This window comes from Protopterus annectens, chromosome 13.part0 (assembly GCF_019279795.1).
Source record: "Protopterus annectens isolate FY-2018-M chromosome 13.part0, PAN1.0, whole genome shotgun sequence".
In the NCBI taxonomy this organism is placed as follows: domain Eukaryota; kingdom Metazoa; phylum Chordata; order Ceratodontiformes; family Protopteridae; genus Protopterus; species Protopterus annectens.
In genome coordinates, this window is record NC_056747.1 from 111686881 (window position 1) to 111714675 (window position 27795).

Sequence of the window (27795 nt, forward strand, 5' to 3'; positions counted from 1 at the left end):
TCCTGCAATCCTTATTACCCTTCCTTCTACTACCTCTTTACCATGCAACCTCCTATACTGATTTTCACTTACACCCTTCCCCTTCTCAAAACATCCTTACATCCCACTTTCACAATATCTCAGCCTCTTTAGTTCCCTCCCAGCCTATCCTTCTCCTAAAAGTAAAACTTTTCCCAAACTCTACTAATGACTACAAACATAAACCTAAGCTCTACCAGACTCCTCTAACCAAATCCAAACCTAGTAAACATACTCCCCATCCCTCTTTCCTTAACTTAGCCGGCGACATCCACCCCAATACTGGACCCAACTTCTCTCCAACAAACCTCCCCAGCACCAACAACAAATCCCCAAATAAAAACCTCAAAGTCCTCACCATCAACACCCAAAGCTTACTAAATAAATTAACCCTCTTCCATGCCTGGCTCAATCATGACCTACTAGACATAATAGCCATCTCTGTAACCTGGCTAAAACCTCATGTAAGTGACACTGAATCCCCCCCCCCCCCAGATTTCACTCTCTCCGATCCGACCGCCCAAGTAGAAGAGGTGGTGGTGTAGCTTTAATCTACTCCAAACACTTGTCCATCACTCCATACCCTAACCACATCCCTTCTTTCTCTAATGCTGAACTTGTCATTGGCCTACTAAAACTAAACATCCATAAAAGCACCTGTATCATCTCCCTCTACATTCCTCCTGGTAACAACACCAGTATCCTAGAAGGCATACTCTCCTGGACCTCCTCCAATATTAAGCTAGAGACCTACATCCCAGGAGATGTAAATATCGACTGGGGAAAAACCAACAACCCTAATCCCACCACAACAATTAACCTATTCACTTTCACTCATTTTAACAACTCCATTACTAGACCTAACAAAACAAACCCCCAGGCTAAATATTTGACTGGATTCTAGTATCTCATCCTAACAAAATCATAAAATCTGGAGTCATTCCTGACTCTTTAGGAGACCACCTCCCTGCCTTCACCGTTCGAGCTGTTCCCATTTCCTCACTCTCTCACCAGTACATTCATACTCGTAAACTATCTAACTTTAACCCTACTACTTTCTCGGATTCCCTTAAGCTAACTAACTGGAACCCTCTAAAAATACTACCTTTAGACAAAGCCATTGACTACTTCAATTCGACATTCTTAACGGTCCTCCACTCCCTAGCTCCAATAAGAACGAAAAGAGTTGAAACAAAAACCACTCCATGGCTCACCAAAGACACAAAAAACATTTATGCTACAAAGGGATAAAACCTGGAAAGTCTACCTCCACTATAAACAACCAGAAACATTACTAAAATATAGACAGTTGAGAAACCTAGCCAAAAAAACAAGTCATTAGAGACAAAAAGTCTTACTACGTCAAACTACAAGGAAATCATGCAAAAAATCTCAAACCATTCTGGAACTCTTGTTAATTCCCTCCTCAGGCCAGGAACAAAAAACAACCCCTGTCCTGACACCGGCAAATCTGACTCAGAAATAGCCTCACTATTCAATACCTTCTTCACCTCCTCTATTGCTGAGCTTACTAAGACCTTTACCAATAATAACCCTCCTCCCCTACCTGCCCAGTCTTCCCCTCCCTAATTTTGAACTTAAACCCATCTCCACCAATCTAATAAAGAAACTTCTTTATAAACTAAAGCCTTGCTCCAATGCCCCTGACAGCATTCCATCCTCTTCCTTAAAAATGGCTTCAGATGCTATTGCTCTGCCTATCGGCATCCTGATCAGTAGATCACTACTTGAATCATATGTACCCAAACTATGGCATACTGCATATATTCTTCCACTCCACAAGGGTGGCAAAAACTGCAATGTCTCCAATTTTCGCCCCATAGCCATCCTCTCCCCTATCTCCAAAAGTTCTTGAAAAATGCTTCCACCTACAGCTCTTGCCATTCCTTACCAAATACCAGCTACTCTCCCCTACCCAACACGGCTTCCGCCCAGGACGCAGTACTAACACCTCCCTTCTCTCCTTACATTCTGTCAATTCAGCCCATGACTCTGGTAATCTGGTATCTTCTGTCCTGCTGGACTTGGTCAAAGCTTTTGATACCATCTCTCATACCCACCTTCTAAACCATCTCTAATCTTAACCTTTCCCAAAACACTCTTTCATGGCTCTCTAGCTATCGTTCAAAACTGGTCCCAAGCAGTGAAATGGGGCCAAGCCACCTCCACTTTCCCTCCTACCCCCACTGGAGTACCCAAATGTTCCATACTTGGCCCTTTGCTATTCAATATCTTTATTAATGACTTCCATAAAGCCATTCCTAACACCAAAATTGTACAATACGCTGACTATTCCACTTTGATTTGCTGTGCCACTAACCTAGCAGAGCTCCAATCTCCGACTCAAAATGCCTTCTCAACCACTGAAAACTGGATGCTCCAAAACCACCTCTCTTAATACCAATAAAACTAAGATCCTTCTATTATCCCCCTCAAACTCCTCTCCTCTTGATGCAAACTCTCTTCAAATTACCAGCCTTAACAACTCCTCTAAGGAGATGAGGTGCATGGCAAAGAGAGAGGTGGTGAATGCCAAGGATAAGGCTATGAAGAGTTGTATAATAGGTTGGACACTAAGGAGGGAGAAAAGGACCTGTACCAATTGGCTAGACAGAGGGACCGAGCTAGTAAAGATGTGTAGCAGGTAAAGGTGATAAAGGATAATGAGGGAAACGTACTCACAAGCGAGGTGAGTGTGTTGAGCAGATGGAAAGAGTACTTTGAGGGGCTAATGAATGAAGAGAATGAGAGGGAGAGAAGGTTGGATGATGTGCGGGTAGTGAATCATGAAGTGCAGTGGATTAGCAAGGAGAAAGTAAGGATAGCTATGAACAGGATGAAGAATGGAAAGGCTGCTGGTCCAGATGACATACCTGTGAAAGCATGAAGGTGTTTAGGTGAAATGGCAGTGGAGTTTTTAACTAGATTGTTTAATGAAATCTTGGAAAGTGAGAGGATGCCTGAGGAATGGACAAAGTGTTTTGGTACCGATTTTTAAGAATAAGGGTGATGTGCAGAACTGTAGTAACTATAGAGGGATTAAACTGATCAGTCACAGCATGAAGTTATGGGAAAGAGTAGTGGTAGCTAGGTTAAAAAGGGAGGTGATGATTAGTGATCAGCAGTATGGTTTCATGCCAGGAAAGAGCACTACAGATGCGATGTTTGCTTTGAGAGTGATGGAGAAGTACAGAGAAGGTCAGAAGGAGTTGAATTGTGTCTTTGTGGATTTAGAGAAAGCATATGACAGGGTGCTTAGAGAGGAGTTGTGGTATTGTATGAGGAAGTCTGGAGTGTCAGAAAAGTATGTAAGAGTGGTACAGGATATGTACGAGGGTAATGTGACAGTGGTGAGGTCTGCGGTGGGAGTGATGGATGTGTTTAAGGTGGAGGTGGGATTACATCAAGGATCAGCTCTGAGCCCTTTCTTATTTGCAATGGAGATGGGCAGGTTGACAGATGAGATCAGACAGGAGTCCCCGATGGCTATGATGTTTGCAGATGACATTGATCTGTAGGGAACAGGTGGAGGAGACCCTGGAGAGGTGGAGATGTGCTCTAGAGAGAAGAGGAATGAAGGTCAGCAGGATTAAGACCGAATATATATGTGTGAATGAGAGGGAGGATAGAGGAATGTGTGAATGAGAGGGAGGATAGAGGAATGGTGAGGATGCAGGGAGTAGAGTTGGTAAATGTGATTGAGTTTAAGTACTTGGGATCAACAGTTCAGAGTAATGGTGAGTGTGGAAGAGAGGTGAAGGAGAGTACAGGCAGGATGGAGTGGGTGGAGAAGAGTGTCAGGGAGTGATTTGTGACAGACTAGTACCAGTAAGAGTGAAAGGGAAGGTCCTCGAGGGTAGTGAGACCAGCTATGTTATATGGGTTGGAGACAGTGGCATTGACAAAAAGGCATGAATCGGAGCTTGACGTGGCAGAGTTGAAGATGTTAAGATTTGCACTGGGTGTGACGAGGATGGACAGGATTAGGAATAAGTATATTATAGGGTCAGCCCAGGCTGGAAGGTTTGGAGACAAAGCCAGAGAGGCAAGATTATGTTGGTTTGGACATGTGCTGAGGAGGGATGCAGAGTATATTGGGAAAAAGATGCTAAGGATGAAGCTGCCAGGTAACCGGAAAAGAGGGAGGCCTAAGATAAGGTTTATGGATGTGGTGAGAGAGGACATGCAGGTGGTTGGTGTGACAGAGCAAGATGCAGAGGACAGGAAGAAATGGAAACAGTTCATCTGCTGATCCCCTAACTGGAGCAGCCAAAAGAACAACTCCTCCTCTCGAGATCGTACCCTCTGCCAAACTTCTCAGTGTCACAATTGACAATCAACTAAAATTTAACTTTCATATCCAGCTAAACATCAAACAAACTCGCACATAAAACTTGGCCTACTTTATAGAAACAACTATTTCCTCTCTCCTTCTTCCAGACTAACTCTTGCCTCTACCGATCTCCTTCCCTCTCTTTTATGTATGGCGCTCCTCTGCTCACTAATTTATCTTCCACACTTGCCTCCAAACTGGAAGTATGCTACAACAAAATCTCCAGATTTGCCACCAGTGCCATATCCTCTTCTCATCATTGCATTTCCCTTCACTCTATAAACTGGCTTTAACTCCCCAACCTACTAGACTTTCACCAATTAACCACAGCCCACAAATTATTGTTCCAACCCTCTAACTGTCCTGCACTAACCAATATACTACAACCATATTCGCCCCTCAGACCCCCTTAGATCTTCTCACAAAAACCTGATCACCATTCAAAAACCCAAGCACCCAGCTGGTCAGCTTCTCTTAGCTTTTACCCTAGCAAAAAAATGGAATGCTCTGCCCTCCTATCTAAGGACCTGTAACTACTATAATAACTTAAAATCTCAACTTCATTCCTACCTCTACCTAAACAGGAAATGCAACTGCACTCTTCCACCCATACCTCTCAAACTCTCCTCCCCCTTCACTCCTGGCTAACTTTCTTACCTTCCTAACCTCACTCTCAATTGCAAATTCGTGCTCATAACTAAATAGTAAAATCTAGCTATTATGCTATGTTCTCATTTATCTCATGAACTAAATTGAAATTGTATTGATTGTTTATTTCTTGTTGAAGAAACCCACTGTCTGTATTTTAAACTATCTTTGAAAAATGTTTGTTAAACTTTGTTCTGTGGAGTTTTTCCTCCCCGGGCCTCCACTGAAAACAGGCCCCCTAGCCCAGTGTCCCTCCCGGGTAATCAAACTAGAATAAATAAATAACTTGGTTAGCCATAGTCGTCCTGTGTTTGCCTGTACTTCTAAGAAGTATATGCCGAAGAGCAGGGGTCCCAGGACCGAGCCTTGTGGGACACCACCTGTGACTGGTTTAGAGTCGGACCTGTAGCCCGCTATTCTTACTGTGTGAGTTCTGTCTGTAAGCCATGGCAACCCATCTCGTGAAGTAGGGGTTTATATTCAGGCTGGTGAGTTTTTCTATAATTCTCGAGTGGAGAATGGTGTTGAAAGCCTTGGTGAGGTCAAGGTAGGCTGTCTGAACCACCTTTCCCTCATCTATGGCCTTGGTGACTATCTCAAAGAAATCAACCAGGTTTAGTAGGCATGATCGCCCTTAAAGCCGAACTGGGTCGGGTCAAGTGTTTGGAGGTTCCCAATGTCTTTGTTAATGAGTTCCATGATGATGCGCTCCATAGCCTTGCAGACCAGGCTAGTCAGGCTTATGGGGCGATAGTTACCAGTGTCAGTTGTAGCCCCTCCTTTGTAGAGTGGAATAACTGTTGCTGTGCACCATTCTATGGGGATGTAGCCTGTGGAGAGGCTGAGGTTGAACAGTGTGTTTAGGTGGGGGTTAGTTTGTTCTGTAGTTCATGCAAGACGCAGCCTGGGGCACAATCTGGGCCAACTGATGCTGTGCTTTTGGCTTTTGAAAGGGCTGTTGTCACCTGTTCGTCTGTGATTTCCAGGACACTACCCTTTTCCGGTATTGTTGTGGGCCCTTTTGGGGGTGAGAGGGTGAAGTTTGCACTGAATCTGCCAGGATGTTGGCAGTATCTGTAGGTTCAGTATATTTTGTGCTGTTTTGCAGTAGCTCAGAGCACATCTGAGTTGCCACTTAGATTCTTGACATAGCTAAAGAAGGCTTTGTGGTTATCTTTTGAATCCTTGGCTATTTTTCTTTCAAAGTTGGCCTTGGATGATTTTATGAGGGACCTTAGTTTCTTAAGGATACTGATCAGGGATGTCTTTCCTTCTTGGGATTTGCTTTTTTTCTCAACTAGTTTCCTCCTGTTGTATAGCCTGTTTATGGCAGGGGTCCACCAGACTGGTTTCCTTCTCTTAGGGGAGTGAGTCTTGGTTTTGCTAGGGATGGCGTGATCCATGCATCCTTGTAGGTGCTCATAGAGTGCATTTGTAAAGGTTTCTGCATCTTGGACACTGTTATCCTTTAGCGTGGGAGCTATGAAACTTACCACCTGTGTCTTAAGGAAGGTGAAGCTTGCTATAGAAAAGTTTTTTTTCACTGTGGTTTCCTTGGTTGGGGGTGGTGGTGTGGTGTGGACATCTAGACTGATTAGTTTATGGTCTGATTGGTGCAGAAAACCTGTCACCCATGTTGGTGATGACCAGGTCCAATATGTTTGTACTTCTGGTAGGGGAGTTTACCAGCTGATCCAGGGCATTTGAGTTGATAAATTCCAGGAAGCGCTGGACCTGGGAGTTTGTACTTGAGTAGTTTTCCCAGTTAACAGTAGGGTAATTGAAATTGTCCAATATCAGGGTGTTCGGTAGGACCTACATCTTTTCCATTGTCTCCAGGAAGGCGGAGTGGTGGTCCTGGATCATGGAGGGTGATCTGTAGCAGACCACAATTTGAATTGCAGATTTGCCCGATGTTAGTTGCACATGGATGATCTCAGTGATATCCTGCTGCGCCACTAACCTGGAGGTGTAGGTATCCTTGATGAATATGGATACACCTCCTCCGTGGGGGTGGGGGTGTGGGGGTGTTTACATTGCATCAAGTGATTAATATGATTTAGAGACTAAAGCCACACTTTTTTGCTGGCCTTGTTTCTAGTTGTGACATAGAAAAGGAAGTACTGATATATGTGGTGTACAAAACGGGTAGATCATTTTAGTCATCTCGAGACTGAGTACTTTACTGCTGGGTTCCTCCCTTGTAGCATGTCTAGCTTTGAAATGCTGACATTCTGAGATCTAACAAGATGTACAAGAGACATTGAGTATGAAGAAGGATCGATACTTGCTGTAATTTACTTGCCCGTGCTGCTGATCTGCAGCTACTTTGGGGGAGCGTTTGTCTGTGAATACACATCTTTTGTAGTCTGGTACTGAGGTATCCTTGGCAGATATTTCCATGATACAGTTTCTGGTATGCTCTTTGACGCTCTTTATGGCTGCTTTACTTAGCTGATGAATAACTTCACTTTTTCTGCTTGTAATGCATTTATTTATTTATTTATCGTGTGAAAGTGGAAGTACTGGAAAGGAGGCTTATTTTTGGAGCTGACCAAGGAAAACAAGCTGGGATGTTTTGTTGTACTGTCCTGTTTAACAGGACTTTAATATTCAAAGTGCTGTAGAATGTCTTTTATGTGAAAAGTCTGTAATCAAGTGACTGTGAGAAACATGTCAGGCAATGGCCAAATAGTTCATTTTTTTTTTTTTAATACAGGCTTTGAGAAATGTGCCACATTAGTGTATGAGGTCAGGTCAGCTGTGGCAGTATTACGTATGTGACAGGGCCACAGGAGCTGCCAGAGGGCTCTTTGCATAGATAGCAACAATTGTGACATTCTTGCAGAGCTTGGAGTTCCCATACCAGGAAACTCTGCAGTGTATCACACAATGTGTTAGATTCAGCTCCACCACAATAGAGCCTTATTCTTTTAGGAGGAAGGGCTGCAAACGTCTTTAAGGTCTCATTGTTTGATTCAGTCTCAAGAGATTGAAGTTCACTATTTCAAATGGCACACAATCTGTCTGTATAAGCCTATTGATGACATGCCAACAACACTGCGTTGTCTGTCACAGCCGGCTGCAGGCAGCCACCCTTACAAGACTGGATGTTCGTGATACTACTGAGCCCTTGAGGAATATGCATGAATATGTACACATCTCTTTTAGTAACCATTGAACAGACAGGCTGATTTGTTCATAGTTATCCCTACTTGTCTGCTTATTAGAGTTAAGACACTGGCACGTTGCAGGCATACTTTACGTCCTATTCCAGCTCTGCCAAGATTGTATACAGTCATCTGCCTAAAATAGTACACTAGATGTCACACTTTTTTATCTTTGTTTCTCCAAAGGTTATTTGGTGAAAGTAGTACCCTACTACATTACCTTATGTACATACATTGTCTCAATCCAGTTACTAAATTAAACATTTTGGGTCCTGAGAGGTTTCACAATCAGGCTGCTGGGTTCAGGTTCTAGTTAAAGCTAAATTTTTGATTTTATTTTCCTTCAGGCTGCAATGATTATTAGCAGGAAAGTGCAGTCATTTTAAATGACTCATTCTCACCTCTTTTTTCATATTTCCAATTTTTGAGTCCTGTCTTATAAAAACTTTGCTGGAAGAAACACACACAGGCACATGCTCTGGGGCAATAAACAAATAGCCTCCCTTACCCTCCCCTCCCTAGTCTGCCATTCAGCATCACTGCTCACTTTTTAGATGTGCATTTTTGTCTTTCACCCTGACATTTTCTGCATCAGTCTTCAATGACTGGTAATGGAATTGTCCAGTTTCTGCAGTGACCATTTCGGAGGGTATTGTCTTTATACCATTTAACAACCTGGTCCTACGTCTGTGTTCACATAAGAGGAAGCGATGTTTATTTGGAGAGCAGAAAACTGAGATCTTTGGAGAGACTGGCTGCTTTAGCTTACTGTGGGTGGAAGGGAGTACATGTTTAGAGGAACTGTGATAAGTTTGGGTTCCAGAGGATGTAGCTTTGTCTGGGACCCCTGGATACTGAGTATGCACTGGAAGTTGTGTTGTACAGATGTGAATGAAAGGCTCCAAACATTTCAGAAGTTAATGCAAGAAGTAACCATTTGAAGAAATACTAAAACAGCAGACCTGGCAAATGCTTGGAGGATTTACTGCTAGTTCTCTGGCAGGAAAGTCTAATTGCAGCACCAGTGAGTAGCCGAGTTTGAGCAGTTGACAGCTTAAACTCAGTGTCTCAGCTAATCACTCTTGTGAAATAAAGAAAATTCAGTGGCTTTGAATTGGATTCTTCAGCATAATTCCATGTTCATAACTGACCCAGTCGTCTGAAAAGCAGAAAGCCAGCACTTCATATTTATGCACTTTGGCTGTAAGGATAGCGTATCCCCTGACAAAAACTTAAGGACCTCGGGTGCTCTCCTAAGCTAGCCATCTGCATATGCATTCTGGATCATCCAGCACTGTGTCAGTAATTGTAGCATGGCAGATGCAGTGTTGGTAGGTGTCTTTTATCCCATAAGAATAACCAGCCTTCATTTGTGCGGAGCAATAGGAAAACACCTGTGCCAAGTTTAACATTTTGTGCTCCCTCAGCCCCATAGTTCACCAGTCTAATGTGACTGCCCCTTTCTTATCACTGTGAAGACGGTAGTCATGCAGCACCTGCCATGCCTTCTTTTATACAAGCCTGGAGAGCATCGGACATTTTTCTGAAGTTTCTTCACTGCAACAATGCAAATAAACAACCCACTTCTAGCCTCCAGCAAAAGACCTCCAGTTAGTTCATAGGTATACACTAGCATAATGACCAATGGCACCCTTGTAAGCCTGACTGTGCAACCCAAATGTGACCCACAAATTTAATTTGTACAGGGGTGACCTACTGATTGCCTCTGTTCATCACAGACATTGGCACCAGACCAGGGGTGACTTTCTGATTACTCATCCATTTGTCGAAGCTGTGTCTAAATGACTTGGTGCATCTGAGGGGTCCCAGAAGTAGAATCACTCCAGCGTAAGGTTTCTATGTTTGTAAACAACCGGTATGAGGTGTCTGCCCTTCTCCCATATGAAAGGATAATAGTCTATGCTTGGAAGTAAAATAATTTAAATTTAAAGCTCAATGACTTTATTCACTCTTATTTAGAGAATATAACCCTTGGTAGTCTCCGTGATAGAGGTTAAAATGGGGCAAGGTCATTAAGGGTCAAGATGTCCTTTTCCCATCACCTTTCTTTGTTAAGCCACATTGTTACTGACCAGTGTTGGGGCTTTATATCTAATAAAACATCATCAGTCCGTCCTAACACTTTATCAATTTTAAGGTTAGAGTTTTTTGTTGCTTGCAGAATGAACTGGAGGGAAGGTAACGGAGTATCCGCAGCCAGATTTCCTCCTGCTAATTTTTGCTTTGGTTTATTGATAACTGACAACATTGACTAAAAACATTCCATCTTCATGGCCAACAGTCCACAGGTTTGAAAATTTTTAAATGTGTCCGACCTACTGCTGCATAACAAACTTTGAATCACATAGCCTCAAGAAACTTGTATATTTTGTCTTCTTTGTCAAATTCTGTCACTGTCAAGACCTTCTATAACATTGTCTGAGATCAAACAAATAAGTAAAACAGATTACTGAGCTTGTGAAATCTCTCTTGATCGTTTTTTCATTGCTTCTGGTTGGCGTAAAGTGTGAGTCAGTGGAACTCAAATTTTACAGACATCTACAGATTTGGATAGGTCTCATCTATGTTGTGATTGTTTTGTCGTTGCTTCTGTAAATGGAAACGCCCATGTTCCTTGTTTTCTGTTAAATGTATAAAATACTTTACTTGTGTTTGTGCTTTTTCCATCAAATGCACTTGGCGAGTTCTGTAAAAATGACAAGTATTTTCGGTTGGGAGGTTCCAGTTAAGGGAGTACCTACCTTTAAAGTTGTGCTTTGAGGTAATCGTGCTTTGAGGTAATCGAGCCTATGTAAAAGACAAACCTTCATTTTCCATTTCCTGATTTATTCAGCTCAGTCACACGAGTGTTGGAACTTGTCCCAGTTGGTTATGGGTATTGGGTGAGGAGCCAAACTGGCCCAGGATGCAAGCCCGTCACATGATGCACATAATGCACGCACACTGCACACCATCCCAAAAGGCAGTTTGGACTGTTTGTTTACACTGCTTAATTTTTAATTTGCTAATTTGTATTTTCTAAGTAAATTCAGACAAACTAACTTTAATATTCAGGGCTTTGGCACATTCTGCATTCAGAGGAATTTCTGGACTTTTGTAAGTCTACTTTGTATGCCTTTCGGATGTGAGGAAAAATATGAAGACCATGCCACTCTCCATCTGGGTTCTGAGAGAACCTGCTAACTCTGCAGTTGTTACCCCCAGATGATGGGTAAATATTTTAAAAATGTATATTGACAGTTTAGTGCAGTGCCTTTTTCAAGAAATACAGGAAAACCAAACCAAGAGGAATATATTAACATGCCTTGTTTTATGTTAATAGCTACTTTGACTGTAAGGGAACTTCTATTCCCCCATTCTGTTAGAATATAAAATAAAACGCATACATATTCTTTGAATGTCTCTAGAAGGTGATGCAGTTTTTGCCATTTAGCCTTCAGAAGCATTTTGGATGCTGCAAAAAGTGGAAATTTAAAACACTAGTTGATATTGTAAAGGTGAAATGTTATTTGGAACACTATGAAGTGAACTGCTAGGCTGATGTTTCTTGGCTTTGTGCCTTTTACTGTTAGGCAAGTCGTTTTGCTGTTCTGCAGGCCAGGATTTGCCACCCCATTGTTCTTTGCAGGTTAAGGCTGTACAATGGTTTTCCACAGGAATTGAGTTTGCCATAAATCCTTCATTGTCCTGAAGAAGTGTAGCTGATAGCAGTTAGAGCAAAGGAATTTTATTTTGTTTACCAGATGGGCCAGCTAGTGCCATGAAAGTGGAGTATTAGTTTGGTCAGATTATTTCTTTTATAGCTGCACAATATGCAAGGAAAGGCATCCAGATGCTCAGAATGTTGTTTCCAGGTACCAGGAAAGAGGCTTTTATACCGTCATATATTGTTGATTGGTAAATATGTGTGTAAAGATCTTTTGATCTGCTAAGTTTCCTGTACCGAAGCTACACAGTCATGGAACTGAGTATGCAGGTATTTTGTTTTGGGCAAACTGCTTTGTGTCCTTCCCCTCATCAAAGGCCGGGACTAAGAACACAGGCAAACAGAATTGAAAGGAAGGTAGGGAGAATGTATTATAACAGTCTGACAATTAACAAAATATTTTCAGTTGCTGAAAAATGGGGTCATAATAAAGTCTAATAGTATTAGACTGGAGATGCTGTAGGTGGATTGGACACTCTAAATTGACACTAGGAGTGTGTGTGTGTGTGTGTGTGTGTGTGTGTGTGTGTGCCTTCTGTGGAAGGTTGGGCACTGGGCTGGCAACGCGACACTGTAAAACTCCACTGCCAATCCTGAGCGGACAGGTTGATCCGCTGTGGTGACCCCTAACTGGGAAAAGCCGAAAGAAGAAGTATTAGACTGGAGATAAACAGGTGAGTAATGGGGGGGAGGGGGCAGGTCTAGCAAAATAGGGGAAACCAGTTTCTTTGATATTAGGAAGTACTTCTTCATGGGGGTGGGCAAACAGAATGGGCAGCAGGTGCTAAAGCAGTGGCCGATTTTGTTTTTAAAACGCTTGAGACAGCTGGAATGAGATGAGAAAAGTTAGAATGGCAGCTTCCCAATATTACCCTGCAAGAGTGGGGCAGAAAGCTACATAGCATCATGTTCTGTCAGCTAATTGACATTGGTTTATTTATTAATTCTTTCATTCACTTACTCTCCATTTTACCCTTTTAATCAAATGCAGTGTCAGTGGGGAACTGGAGCCTACTGTGACACTCACTCACTGGGCACAAGGCATCAAAGCATAGACTGGATGGGTTGCTTAGCCATAACAGGGCAGACAGTTCTTCACATACATCTATGGGAATTCTTCTATGGCATGCCTTTGGGATGTGATAGGAAACTGAATCATGCAATGAAAACCCATGCCAATACAGGAGAGGACTTGCATACAGTAAATAAAAGGCACCCCGGCCAAGAACCAAACACTGTAAGGTTAGCATCTCTGATCACTTTGCCACTGTGCTGCAGCTTGAGTATAATGTGATAAAATGAACAAGGCAGCTTCTCCAAGTAAGCAGAATTATCTGCTCAACTTGTATCATTCAAATGAACACTGTTTTGCAACTTAATTTAGCAGTAATCCATAACTGAGTGCGTGTATCTAGATTTACCCACGGTTGATGTGGTTTCATCACAAGGATGAAGACCACCATGTGACCTAATCCCATATTCTAAGTATTACTCATCTACCAGTTTGCACCAGTGATTGGCTAAATGGCTTATCTGTACAGAATTCATTGATCTTAAAGTTTGGTATTTGATGGTCATATTGATTTGACATCATGTGCAAAAATGGAGAAAAGTATGGTTATGAATTGATTTGATATGCTTCATAGGTTCATAGGTTCATAGGTTCATACTAGGCTATCTGCCCGAGGGCATTTATAAGCCTAGCCCATTGTTTTGTGGCTTACGCCACCCCTTTAGTATGGGGAACTATACCCATTATTTTGCTGTGCCTCTGTCGAGCAGTGACACTGAGGTAATTCCTGGGGTATATCTGCAATCTCCCATCCATTGGTCAAGATTTCTCTTGAACAAGGCCAGCGAGGTGCTCTGCCTCACATGTACCGGGATTTTGTTCCACAGCATAGGGAGTCTTTGGGTGATGAATCTATCCCTCCAGCACGTCCTATTAATAGCCGGGTCAAGGTTTAAGTCTCCCGCCCTTGTGGCTCTGATGGATCTAGATTTTTTGAGGTGAAGCATATTCATCAAATCTGGGTTTGACATGGCCTTGTATGTTAGGCAAAGGTCACCTCTGAGCAAGCGGTAAGCGACTGAATAGAGCTGGAGTTCTTCCAGTCGGGCAGCATAGGACAGATTTTTGAGACCCTTTATCCTTTTGGTGAGGAACTTTTGTGGCCTCTCCAGCTGCTGCAAGTGTAGGGTCAGATACATTCCGAATGGGGCATTGTACTCAATCATTGGTCTGATGAGTGATGAGTAAAGGGAGACTATGACCTCCCTTGATCTAGATGAGAATCCCTTCATGATAAGGTGGGCGATGTAGAAGGACTTCCTAACTACTTTAGCTACATGGGTGTCGAATGACAGACTACTATCAACCTGGGTCCCCAGGTCCCTGATAACTTCTTCTGTGCTCAGTGGATTGCCACCTATTTGGTAGCTAGGGGTAACCTTGTTTTTCCCGAAGGGTATGACTATGCATTTTTGGCATTTAACTTTAGGCCGTGGCTCTGGCACCAGTTATCCGCTTCTGTGAGACCCTTCTGAAGGATATCTGTGTCAGATGTGTTTTCTACTATGGCCCAGTTTGCAGTCATCTGCAAACTTTGTCAGCCATAACCCTCCTGTGTTTGCTTGTACTGGAAAAGTAGATGCCAAACAAGAGTGGGCCCAGGACTAAGCCCTGTGGGACACCACTTGTGACAGGCTTTGAGTCTGACATGGCGCCAGCAACTCTGACCCTGTGGGTTCTGTCACTCAGCCAGTTTGCAACCCATCTTGTGATGTATGGGTTAACATTTAAGCTGATGAGTTTTTCAATGATACCCGAGTGGGGTATTGTATCGAAGGCCTTAGCCAGATCGAGGTAGGCTGTATGGACTGCCTTTCCCTCATCAATGGCTTTGGTGACTGTTTCGAAAAAGTCAACCAAGTTTAAAAGGCATGATCTGCCTTTGACAAAGCCAAACTGGGTTGGATCCAAAGTCTGCAAATTCCCTATGTCTTTATTTATGAGGTCCATTATGATCCTCTCCATGGCTTTGCAGATAAGGCTTGTCAAGCTAATGGGCCGGTAATTTTAGTAGTTAGTTGTGGTTCTTGAGTTTAACAACTACATTGCCTGCTTCTGGTGTGTGTGTCTGTGAATTTGAGCTTTTTATTTTACCTTCTATTAAATGTTTGTTCCGTTTGCCTTATTTGTGGGTCATGACTGAAAAAAATGTGAATCCTGTCTACCCACTTCGGTTTTAAAAGAATATTTAGCAAAACAATGTCCTCCTTTGGCTTGTATTTGAAAAGAGCAAACTCATGCTAAATAAATCTAGTATTATAGGTAAAATTTAATATTTGCAGCATTTATATGTTCACAGCATTTGACAATGTGTGACAGGTGTATTTGATGTCTGTTAATTTAAGAAAAGTATACATGTTTTATTATTCTGACACTTTCCCATTACTAGCTGAAGCTTATCCATTTACAGTGCAAGAGGCATTTAGTACAGTTAATTGCAATGTATCTTTATTAATGCCCTCACTCTTTTTAGGGGAAATTTGGTTGTAATGTCTTTAAGAATTTCACACATTTAATTTCTGGTGGAGTGTGTCAAGATAACATTTTGCAGTTTATCATCTCTTAGAAGAACATGTGTCAAAAGGGTTCTGCCTACCATGTTACCAGGTATTACAAGTCCTTATTATGCCTGGTGGTTCTAATGCATTATCCACAAGTGATCCACACTATAATATGGTACAAGTGTGTGCACGCATGCATGTTTTGGGGGAAGACAAAGATGTTTAGTAATTACCTTCTATAAAGGCTGTCTTTGAGACATGACTTCTAATTACTTTCTAGTGCCACGCTGTGGTATTGAAGTGCAACATATTGCAACAATCCTGCAATACAGCTGGTGCTTTTCAAACCATGTAATAAGCATCTTCACAATAGTGGAGATTTCCAACCGTTGTATCACAAAGTAGTGACTCTGAGGCTGGTGTCACTAATACAATACTGTCTTCTCCGTGAGTTTAGTTGAACTGCACATTTTCTCTACAGCCTTCTGCCTTGTAGACCCAACTTTCAGCTTGCTGCAGTGTGCCTTTCTAGAGAAATGGTGTACACTTCCTTGCATTTAATAGTACATTGTCTTTTTTTATTTTTTAATCGCAGGATTGTCTGTCGCTAGTTTTACTTGTGTGTGGTAATAGAACAGCTGTCTGAATTTTCTTTGCTGGAACACAACTGCTTGTGGGTTGCCCTGTGGAAATTAAGTCCCCTTGAGTCAATGAATGGGCTTTATTTTGAAATAAGCAAGTAGCCTTTTCTCTTTGAGATTTTGGGCAGGGAATTGTACTGAATTGTGCAGAAGATCTATTGAAGAAATAAGGGAAAGGCTTTTTTAATTGATAGGAAAAGAACAAGACTTCCATTTTTGATAATCTTCTATGAGAATAGTTTTTCCTGTAGGTTGCAAAAACCTTGGAGCTGGTTATTGCAACTTGTGTACGAGGGTCCATTTCCCCACCTGAGGTTGTGGAGGGAGCTGGGATTTGCTATAGTGTTTGTATAATTGTTCTTGACCAGCTTAGACCAGTTGGCTGTCTTAGGTGTGTTGTGTACTAAAAACTCTCATCTTTCTGAGGTAGAGGGGGAAACTAAAGGACTGCCGTAGTGGTATGCAGCTGTTAACACTGGTACATTATTACGTTATTAAACTTTTAAAAGTTCAAACATCATATGGTTGAACTTTTAAAAGTTCAAACGTTTCAACAGAGGTCTTTGTACAGTGTGGAATGGAAAGATTTCCCTTTCCTGCACTGTACTGCCATCTTTGAGTTGATATAGTTAGAGCTGGGGGGGGGGGGCAGCTCCCCATGTGGGGGTGCAGGGGGCTTGCCCTCTGCTTAAAACAGATTATTTCTGTTTTTTTTTTTTTCACTTTTCGAACTTTTTAAAAGTTCAGTCATATGGCTTTGACCATATGACGTTCGAACTTTTAAAAATTCGATAACCTAATATACGCCTGTTTAACACTTGCTTTTCAAAACAAGGTACACAATTGTGTTTACTGTTTTAGTGACCACACACACACACACACACACACACACACACACACACACACACACCAACACATTTATATTACATTTTGTAAGTTCTTTTAGACCATAAAATTAAAATAGTTTTGCTTGAGGGTGCTAGTTATGTATGAAAAGTCAGAGGAAAATAACAATCCAGTTGAGGTGCACATATCTGAAGTAATGGGTAAATGGTCACATTTCTCAGGATTACAACAGTGGGCCTTCAAAAGCTTGATTTCTGTAATTTGTCAATGTTTCTACCTCGTGTGTGTTAGTAAAATACCCATAAAGATTATTTTTGAAAAGTTGACAAAGGAAAGTACCTGTGTACTCTCAGCAGGTTATTTAGCACATTTTATTCTGTTTGTTAATCTGCTTTTACTGTTAAGATCCTTGTTTTGCTTTTTTTTCCCATGTGATGCATTCCAGGAATAGATTTTCATATAGAAATAGACGAGACATTACTTTTGTAGACCAGGCAGTGGACACCTCCAAGTGAATGATACTTCAGGAACAGTCATTGTATTTGTTTTTCTGAGCATGTTTCACAAGTTTGGGATTTTTCTAGTATGAAGTAATTATCACTTTTCGTCTTTATTTTTTATTTATTTTATTTTATTTTACATTTGTTGACCGGGCTAGTCTAACTGGAGATATTTCCATTTTCAGTAGAGGCCCGGGGAGAAAAGCTCCACAGAGAATACACTTAAGGCAAACATACTAGAGTTTAAGAAAAGTTTTAAGAGACAGAAACTAACAACTCTACAGTTACTCATTATTACTAGTGAGCTTAATACTGACTCACATAGTGACAGTAACAAAAAAAATACTTAAATAAATTATACTATACTAAGACTGATAAAGATAACTAAAAAAATAATTAAATACTACTTCACACAGTTAAACTCAAAGACATCATATTAAGTTATAAAGTACTTTGAGAGATAATAATAGGAAAGTAAGTGTGAGAAAGAGAGCTAAGAATATGAGTAATAAGAAGAGGCAGGTTGAGGGAAGGACAGCAAGTAAGATAGTTAGCAAGCAAAGAGAGCTAGAAGCCAGTCTATAAGCAAGGAATAATAGGAAAACAAGTGGCAAAAGAGGAGGAAAGCCAGTTGGATCGTGGAAAAGTTTAACATAGGAGACAGTAATGAAGTAGAGTCTGAGTAGTGAAGGATTAATCAGGTTTACTACATGTGCACAGCCAGTGGTTTTGGAAGTGAAGTTTGATGTTTAGTTTGAAAAGAGGTAATGATGCAATGGTTGTTATGTTACTAGGAAGTTGGTTCCATTTTCTACCTACTGAATTTGTGAAAAGGGAGTTGCCAGCGGTGTTATTAGATTTTGTGGAATTAGCCAATAGTTTGCTGGAGGAGCGGAGAGAGCTAAGATTATTGTAGGGGATAATGAGTTGAGAGAGTATAGGGTGTTTGTTGGATGGTACAGAATTTTATGGGCAATAGTGAGTTGTTGGGTTGCAAGATAGTTTTGGAATTCTGGCCAGCCTAGTAGTTTCAGGTTGAGACAGTGGTGTGTTCTGTAGGGGTTACCTGTAGCGAAGCAATGTTATTATAGCTGGTAGAAAGTTTGGTAAGGTTGTTTTGTTGAGGTTGGTGAAAATGGGACAAGCATAGAGAAGAGAGGAAAGAAGATGGGAGTGAGCGATCCTAGTCCTAGAGGAGGGAGTTAGGAAAGGTCTAATCCGATATAGAGATCCTATTTTCCTATTGACAAGTTTAATGGTGTTGTTAATGTGTTGGTTGAAAGAGAGATTATTATCAATTGTAATACCTAACAGTTTAGTAGTAGAGTCAGGAGAGATGATAGTTGCATTGTTAGAAGAGATAGTGAAGTTTAAAGGGTGGTTCTGGAGGTAGGAGTAAAGAGGAGGAGTTTAGTTTTCTTAGCATTTAGTAGGAGAAATCGACTAGAAAACCATGTCTCGACGGTGTTAAAGACATTTTGAGTAAGAGATCTAAGTTCTGAGGTAGAGGATGCAGAGCAGATGAGGGTAGAATCATCTGCATATTGAATGCAAGTAGCTTGGGGATTATGTTTTGGAGATCATTTATGAAGAGGGAAAAAGAAGAGGGCCAAGAATAGAGCCTTGTGGAACTCCAATAGAAACTGGCAGAAGAGAAGAGATGTGGTTATTCCAGAGAACAGCCTGTTTCCTGTTAGTGAGATAAGAAGAAAACAATCTAATGGCAGGGATGTCAAAAGATAGTGATTCTAGAGTTTTGATTAATAAGGAGTGGTTAACCATATCGAATGCTTTGGAGAGGTCTATGAAGATGGCAGAAGAGAGTAGGTTGTTGTTACGGTTCAGGTTAATAGTGTCAACAAAGGAGAGAAGGGCAGTAGTAGTACTGTGATTAGGTCTGAATCCATGTTGACTGTTTGCTATGATGTTGTGGAGAGAGAGGTGTTGTACAAGCTGATGGTGTATACATTTCTCCATTATTTTGGCCAAGGGAGAGAGGAGAGCAATAGGTCTAAAGTTAGAGTAGTCAATGGAGTTACCACCTTTATGGAGTGGGATAATGAGAGACCTTCCATATATCAGGGATGATACCTTCTTTGATTGTCCTATTAATGAGAATAGAAATAGGATATGCGATAGCCTTGGCAGCTTTTTGTAGAAAGAGTGAAGGTAACTTGTCCGCAGAGGGGGTACAAGGTTTTAGCTTAAGAAGGAGTCTGTATATGTAAGATGTAGAGATGGGATGTAGAGAGAATTTAGAGGAGGAGTTAATGAGGTTACATGTTGGGTGTGAGTTATTAGTGTTTAATTGATTAGCAAGAGTTTGTATAGTTTCAGTGAAGAAACAATTGAAAGCATCTGCAGTTTTTTGGGGGGTATCAGGATCAGAATTAAGTGGGGAAGGTGTTTTTGAACGTCCTGGGGAAAGAAGTCTAGTAACTGAAGACCAGAAAAGTTTTGAATTATTAAGATGGGTTTCTTGCAGATTGAAGTAGAATTTCTTTTTATCAGCTAGTATAGCTTTTTTGGTTAGATTTCTAAGCTGGCGGAAGTGAAGAAGATCAGGGTTTTTTCTATGTGATCTCCATGTGGCCCAGACTTTATTTCTAGTGAGAATAAGTTGTTTGGTTTCATGGGAGAGCCAGGGGGCAGCATTGGATTTAGTTCTAATGCTACGTTCAGGAGCATGCAAGTCAAGGATAGATAAAAAAGTAGAGTTAAAGTACATTACTGCATTTTCAAGAGGGAGTGTTTTAATGGGTTCCAATTACATGCAGTAAGTTCAGACTGGAACAATTCTGGATTGAAGTGTTTGATGGTGCGTACATGTCTTGTGATGCATGAGTTTATGCAATCAGCCTTATCCCTTGTTATGAATGTTAAGGAGTGATCACTTACATCATCAGGTAAAATTCCTACTTTGTAGTTATCTTTGACTTTATTTATAAGAATCCAGTCTAGAATGCTTTCTCTATTACTGTGTTTGTTGAGCCTTGTAGTAGAGGTTATAGTTTGGATAAAACCATGGAGGTTGATATGAGAAGAAGGATTATCAGCAGTAATGCTATTCCAGTCTATATTCAGGTCACCTAGTATGATGGTTTCTTGGGGATATGTGATAGATATCCAGCTAAGGTAATTTTCGAGGATTGGTATGTTATTACCAGGTGGTAGGTACATGCATATAATATAGATGGATTTTTTGGAGTTTAATTGTAGTTTTGAAATGATAGCTTCTATTTTGTTATCTTGTGTAGGAAAGGCAGGAAGGGTAGTAATATTTAGATGATTTTTATGAAGAATTGCAACTCCACCACCTTTACGGTTGGGACGGTCAAGTCTTATGATATTATAACCTTGGGGAGTAATCTCAGTGTCTTTAGTGGAGGGCTTTAGCCATGTCTCAGAGATGCAAAGAATGTCAAATGAATGTATCTGTAGGAGGGAATGCATGTAAGGTATTTTGTTGTTTATGCTTTGGGTATTAAGATGTCCTATTAGGAAGGTGTTATTGAGTTTGGGTATAGTCATTAGGGGAGTGTGGAAAGTTGGACCAGGGTTAGGGTGGATATCTCCAGATTGAAGGTTAAGATTGCTAGGTTTCATAGTGTGTTTACATTTTAGAAAGGTTAGAAGTTTAGTTTTGTAGTCTAAAGACAAATTGTATTTTAGGTGTGACAGTCGGTGGAATCTAGGTGGTTGATAGCTAGGTGTAGAAGAAATATATGGATAGGAATTTAGAGGATTTAGATATATTGTAGTTTGTTTATATCGATTGAAAGGTTGGACATGCAGTGGTTTCTCATAGAGGGATAGAAGGTATATTGAGCATAGGGTGGTAACTAATAGTGTGGAAAGTAAAATGTGGGATGACTTGAGTGGAGACATAGTGGAAGTATGTGTATCTATGAAAGGTAAAGAGAGGTAAGAGAGGGTGGAGTAGAAAGGTGTTGTTATAGTAAGGGAGAAGTATGGAAGGGAGAAGTATGGAAGAATATAAGAAAGATAACAGAGGAATAGGGGTATAACAGAGACCAGGGTACCAAGAAAGAGCTAGATTTTAGTGTAAATAGAGTACAGTAAGGTGGTATGAGTGAAGGAAGTAGAGTTTGAAAATAGAGAGAATTCACTGTGAGTGTGAGATTGAGAAGGGGTAAGGGTGGTTGAGGGAGGAGGGGGGGTTGGAAATTTAGAGTAGGGGTGTGTTCAGGGGAGGGAGGGAGGAGGATTGGAAGAATAGGGTAGGGGGTGTGTCTATGGGGCTATAAGTGTAGGACCCTGGGGTGGGTGGGAATTGGGGTAGGGAGGGAGCGGAGTGAGCCCGAAGGCTTAACGGAGCGGGGTCAGCCAGAGGAGTCTGAAATTGAGGAAACAATCAGTCAAGTGTAAAAACAGCAGGTAAGTTAGAACTGGTAGAATAATGTTAGGAGGTAAGGTGATAATAGGCAAAGCTGTAGTAGGCAGGTTAAGGTCAGGATAGAGATGGCAAGGGAGGGGGATAGGGACTATGTTAGAGAGTAGATACAGTAGAAGGCTGAAAACAATAGGTTTGGCAAAGAGTGAGAAGAGAAGGTAAGGTTATGGGAGAAGCAGTGGGAAATATATTAGAAGTCAAAGAAGGATAGGCAGAAATGCAAGTGATAAAGATAGCAGAGTAGGAATAAGGGTCTGGGCAGTACGATATAGGGAGAGTTGCTGGCTGCTGGTAGGCCTGGGCAGGTAGTTAGGCTAGGAACACACTTCGAATATACAGGGACATATATATAGTTAAAACATACTTAGTCAGTCTTTCTTTGTAATATTACTTGTTTCCCAAACAAAGTCTGGTAAATAGGATACGTTTGGGCAGTTCAGGTCTTCATAGAGGGCCAAGCTTCTGTTATGTATTTTAGCTGGGTCCCGTTAGAGGGGTAGTTAAAATCTAGGAAAGAGAGTGAGAGTGTAAAGAGTGGAAAAAGGATATGTAAACCTTAATACTCTAAAAAATAGCAATATGCAAACAACAATTATCAGCTTCAAGAAGAGTTATACTACAGAAGTAAGCAAAACAGGTTATACTTTGTATGTAAATCCTAGAAGATAGGTAGAGGCACAATTTGTTATACAGGAGTCATCTTCAATTGTCGGCTGTACACCAGCAAAGTATACACTCATAAAATGAAACAGCTATAAATTGCTTGACAGTTGTCTAATTAGAAACACCGTATTACAGTAAAGTAGGAAAAGTATTGAATAATAATGCAGTCGACAACTTTGTTCAAAGACTTAACAAACAAAAGGCGCCAAAATACAAACTTTGAACTGTCCACATAAAGGAATAACCTGGAACACAACCATTTCTACTGGTTGTTGCGATACAAAGTTACAGGCTTAACTCAGTACAACACAGTTTGTTACAGTGTAATATTACAGACATAACACAATACTAAGCAGAGTACTATGCATCGCCTAGTAACTGGGAAAAGAGGAAGAAAAAGTGACCCCTCGGGGTGTATATGCATAAGATGGGTGTAAATCTAATAAGCGCGTTTAAACTATAGCGCTAATGTCTGAGAGACGCTGTGGGTCAGAATACAAACCCAACAATGCTATAAATCAGTTGTCTCAAAAACAAGATAGGTTAAAAGGCTTCAATTAGCAGCTAAAAATAAAGCGTGAGCTGTATTGGCCTTTTCAAAGCTGAGAGAACGCCAAAACAAGTTGTCGCTGAGTTCTAACAGTCGGATGCCTCAAACTAGAGCAGTTAGGTTTAACAGTATGTAAGCGCGTTTACTACGAGCTATACTGGCCTTTGTAATCCTAGGAAAACACCAAGGATCATTTAATAATCAAATGAACACCTTATTCAGTTAACGCTTAATACTAGACAGGTCAGGGTTTGAGGTTTGTAACATATATAACAGCTAAAGGCACAGGATGCAGAAAGCAGATAGAAATCAACTAAAAAGAATTCCTAGCAGCGTTCTTCTAATACTATAGTTGAGCAGTGCAGCGTTCTTTTAACAGAATAGGTAAGGTGCTGCAAAAACATTAATTATAAGCAATTCCTAATAAGCAGAGCAGCGTTCTTCTGACACTATAGTTGAGCAGTACAGCGTTCTTTTAACAGTATAGTTAGGGTACTGTGAAAACGCTAGCAGGGTTGGCCTTACATCTTAGGAAAACATCGTGGATAATACATTAATGATAGACTACACGCTGTCTAAGTTGTTACCTAGTACCAGTGGGCTAATATAAACTATGCTAGGCAAGGATAGTAAAGCACTGGGTCCGTCCGAGAGTTTAAATTGAGCTGTCTGTTAAAGTAAACAGGTAGCTGTACATAAGCCCTAAACCATATATAAATAGCTCAATTTAGGAGGGCAGAGGGTTAAATAAGTAACCATGGAAGTATAAATAACCAATACTATACCCAGTATAGCCCAGAAGAGGCAGGCAGCACAGTTTTAAACAGGTATCGGAAGCATGTATCTACTACAAGGTACAGGATGCAAAACGCTGATATAAATCAATGTTGTAAGCAGAACCACGTCCAACTAATAATACATGTAATTGTACAAACATACAATGTCTCACATTAAAGCAACACAAATACAGGAGACCAGCATGGATAATTAGAACAAACCTGCCGCTTACCTGCACAGACTAGGACGGGAGGTACTCAGCAGCCGAGCAAGGGGTAGAAAATAAAGATGGCGTCCTAAGGTGAGGGGGGATATTTATAAGGTTGCTTGGGAGGGTTGATTCAAATGTTTTGTTTGAAGGCTACAAAATACAATATTTTCTTCAGTACCGAATCAAATTAGTAAGGAATAGAGTGGTTTAAATTATCTCTTTGGACTGCCTTCTAATAAACTGCTTAAAATTAGATGGGCTATAGAATTTTCTGATGTTTTAATTATGGACTGTCGAGAGTTTAAATGCTATCAACTATTTCTCTAGATTTTTACTCACTATTTTTAAATGATTTGACCATCTTGTGCTGATTTTTGCCATTTTTTAACTTTGGTAATTATAATACTGTTTATGATCAGCACCCTATTTTATGTACAGCTGATTTTTCTACTTTTACATCTGGGGAAAATATTCCAAAAAATGGCTACAGGTTAGAGTCCATTGGTAGACCTTATTAGGAGAGACAGGTGAGCACTTCCCTGACTTAGCGTGCTTGTTATGTATGCAGTATTTTACCCATGTATTTGTGTATAGATCGACTTTTAATGATTTTAATTTGTCAAAAGCCACGGTGGTACAGTGGTAGCATTGTTGCCTCACAGCAAGAGGTTCTCCCGTTTGATTCTTGGCTGGAGCGCCTTCTGTGTGGAGTCTGCATGTCCTGCCCATGGTCGGGTGGCCTCTGAAAGACATGCGTGAATGGGCGTGCCTTTGCTGAAGGTTGGGCGTAGGGCTGGCAACTCGGCACCATAAAAAAAATCCACTGCCAATCATTAGCGGACCGGAGTTCTGCTGTGGCAACCCCTAACCGGCAAAAGCCGAAAAGACAAACAAATATTCCTGAAGTAGAATACTGCCAAATGCCATAACAAGGCCAAGCTTGGTGGCTATGCTCTTCCAGAATATTCCTGAAGTAGAACACTGCCAAATGCCATAACAAGGCCAAGCTTGGTGGCTATGCTCTTCCAGAATATTCCTGAAGTAGAACACTGCCAAATGCCATAACAAGGCCAAGCTTGGTGGCTATGCTCTTCCAGTCCTTCAAGTGCTGCTGTTTACCTCTTCAAAGAATGTCACCCATATCGTTGCATAGATAACCAGTCTGTCTGTCATGTGGCATTTTGGTAAGGCAAATAAATCCAAAATTGTTTGGGTCATATGTAACTACCTCTTCATCTTTATGAACCGGTACCTCTGCTGCCTGCCACCATAGGTCAGAAACATCCATATGTTAATATTGGGTTTAGTACAATTAGAAGGGTTTGGGAACATTTCATTTTACTCTGTGTAGGAAACTGCAACATAAAATACATTTTTCTGACATAGTTAAAGAATGCATTATAACCTTTTTTTTTTTTTTTTCTTTGAGGGCATGCTTAGACTAGTTTTTATAAATAGAACAATTATTGAAAGTTAAGCAGTACCTCTTTGGTTATACCTCACTGTTTTTGTGATTCCTCTAATTTTTCTGTTTTTAAGTTGCCTATATGTTTGGTATTTGTTCAGAAATTATAAATGTTGATATTGAAGAACTCTGTAGTATGCTAAATAGACCTTTGTATTCTTTGAGAATGCTTTCCCAGTCTGTTTTTTTTTCTATATCATAGTTTTTAAGGAAGTCTAGAAGGAATAATTTGTTTTTGATTGAGACCTTATGAATTCTTCCAAATTATTCCAAAAATACTTTATCAAGTGAGTTGCTAATAAGCTCATACCACTGTGTAATTGCTCCCCAACTCGGTGAAGAAATATATGGCTCCCTACAGTGTATAAATTAATACTTAAATGAATAAGTGCGTACCATTTCAAGGTGAATTTGTAAGCCGCATAGAGTGTAATAAACTGTCATTTAGCTTTTTTAAAAAAATGTAGTTTTGAAATTTGAGTGATGCATGAATTTATCTAGTGATGTCCTTCTATTCTCATGTTGCAGTATTCTCACATGTGGGATTCTCCACCTCAGGCGACCCAAACGTCTGGCTCCTCCACCAAAGCTTAAGCCTGGTTGCTATCAGCTGCGTGGGACGTCACACACAGGGCCACAAACTGTGAGCCTTAAATGCGACATCCACATGCACAGACCTCAGAATTTCTCTTCCATAGTCAAATGTCTGCTCGCTCATTCCACTCTGCGCTTTGGAAGACAATACAGATAAATACCCCGTTGGGGAATCTTCTTTATTTTTGTTATAAGCTTAGGTTGCTGTTGCTTTTTTATTGGCCAATGTTATCTAGGAAGAGAAAATGTAAGTGCGGTCGGCAAATTCCACACAGATCATCATGAGCTCTGCCTTTTCTGCTTAGGCCAGTCCCACAACCATATGACCTGTGATATCTGTCAGTCGTTTGTCTGCAAGACCCTTCACAGTCATCCAACAGCCTTTAAATTATTTGTAGAGAATCAATGTCTTACATGCTTGGCTCTACCTCGATGGCCAGTTCAGTATCCATGCCTAGGGCCATCATAAAAGACTACCAAGGTTTCAAGACCTGCTACTGCTGTGCCTCCATTGGACGTTCTACCAGCTACTGGTCTAGGGGCTGAGGGTTGTCCAGAAGAACTGGCATCTTCAGTGGGTACCATGTCAGAAGCCACTCTAAAATCTCCATTTGGCATGTCCACAGAGGTTTCTTTGATGTCTGCCTCTGCCGATGTCTAGGAGGAACCAGGATTGACCAGATGGCCACCTTCGGTTTCAGAATAGGCCTCAGCCACAGGCCTGATGACGGATTCTAGGCCTTCAGCTTCTCAAACCATTTCCATGTCTCCTTCTCTGAACAGAAAACAAAAAAACTAGGCATTTGGCTACCCCACTGGAAGACCAGCAAACTTTCTCCCAGTCTCTGGTTCAGGTCTTTATGGTTCTCGGGCCCACAGCACCACATACTCCTGCTCTGCCTACCTTCAGCCCTAGGCCTGCATCTGCCAGTTCCACCCCCTTCCTCTGAGTTGCTCACTTACACCTCTCAGCTTGCCTCTCCCCTGGAGTACTGTTCTCCAGATAAAGACACTTTGGAAGGAGACTCCCCACCTGAAGATATCGCCCACCTGAAGATATCTCCATAATGAGAGAATACTTCATGTGGGATGCCACACAAATGACTGAAGTACAAAAAAGATACTTTGAGCTCCTCCAGATGGAGTCTCCCTCTCCCTCTGCTATTCCCCCCTGTGATTGCAGCTTACCTGGATGCCTTGGCTTCTGCTTCCAGGACCCTAGAATCCCAACTGATCATCCCTAAAAGGCCAAATAGCTTGTATAAAGTCCCTGTTGATCAAAAGTATCTCATCAAGCTACCCATGGCAGACCCTGCTGTCATTGCAGTGGCACCAGACATGCAATCCAGGCAGATTCCTTTCTCTTCCCTCCTGCCATCAGGCAAAGACAGTAAAGTGATGAACAGACTGGGAAAAAAGATCTACGCTTACTCCACCCTGGCCTTTAGGGCCATTAATTACTAGACACACATGGTAAAGTATGCTCTAGAGCTAGTCTCCCAGGCAACTACATTGCTCTCTTCCATGCCTGACTTCCTACAAAGCCCCAGGTTGCTTCTAAGCTTTCCTTGGCAGCACAGGTAGCCAGGCATTCTATAAAATACAGCTGTGATGCTGCTGAACCCTCAGCCAGATCAGCCACTG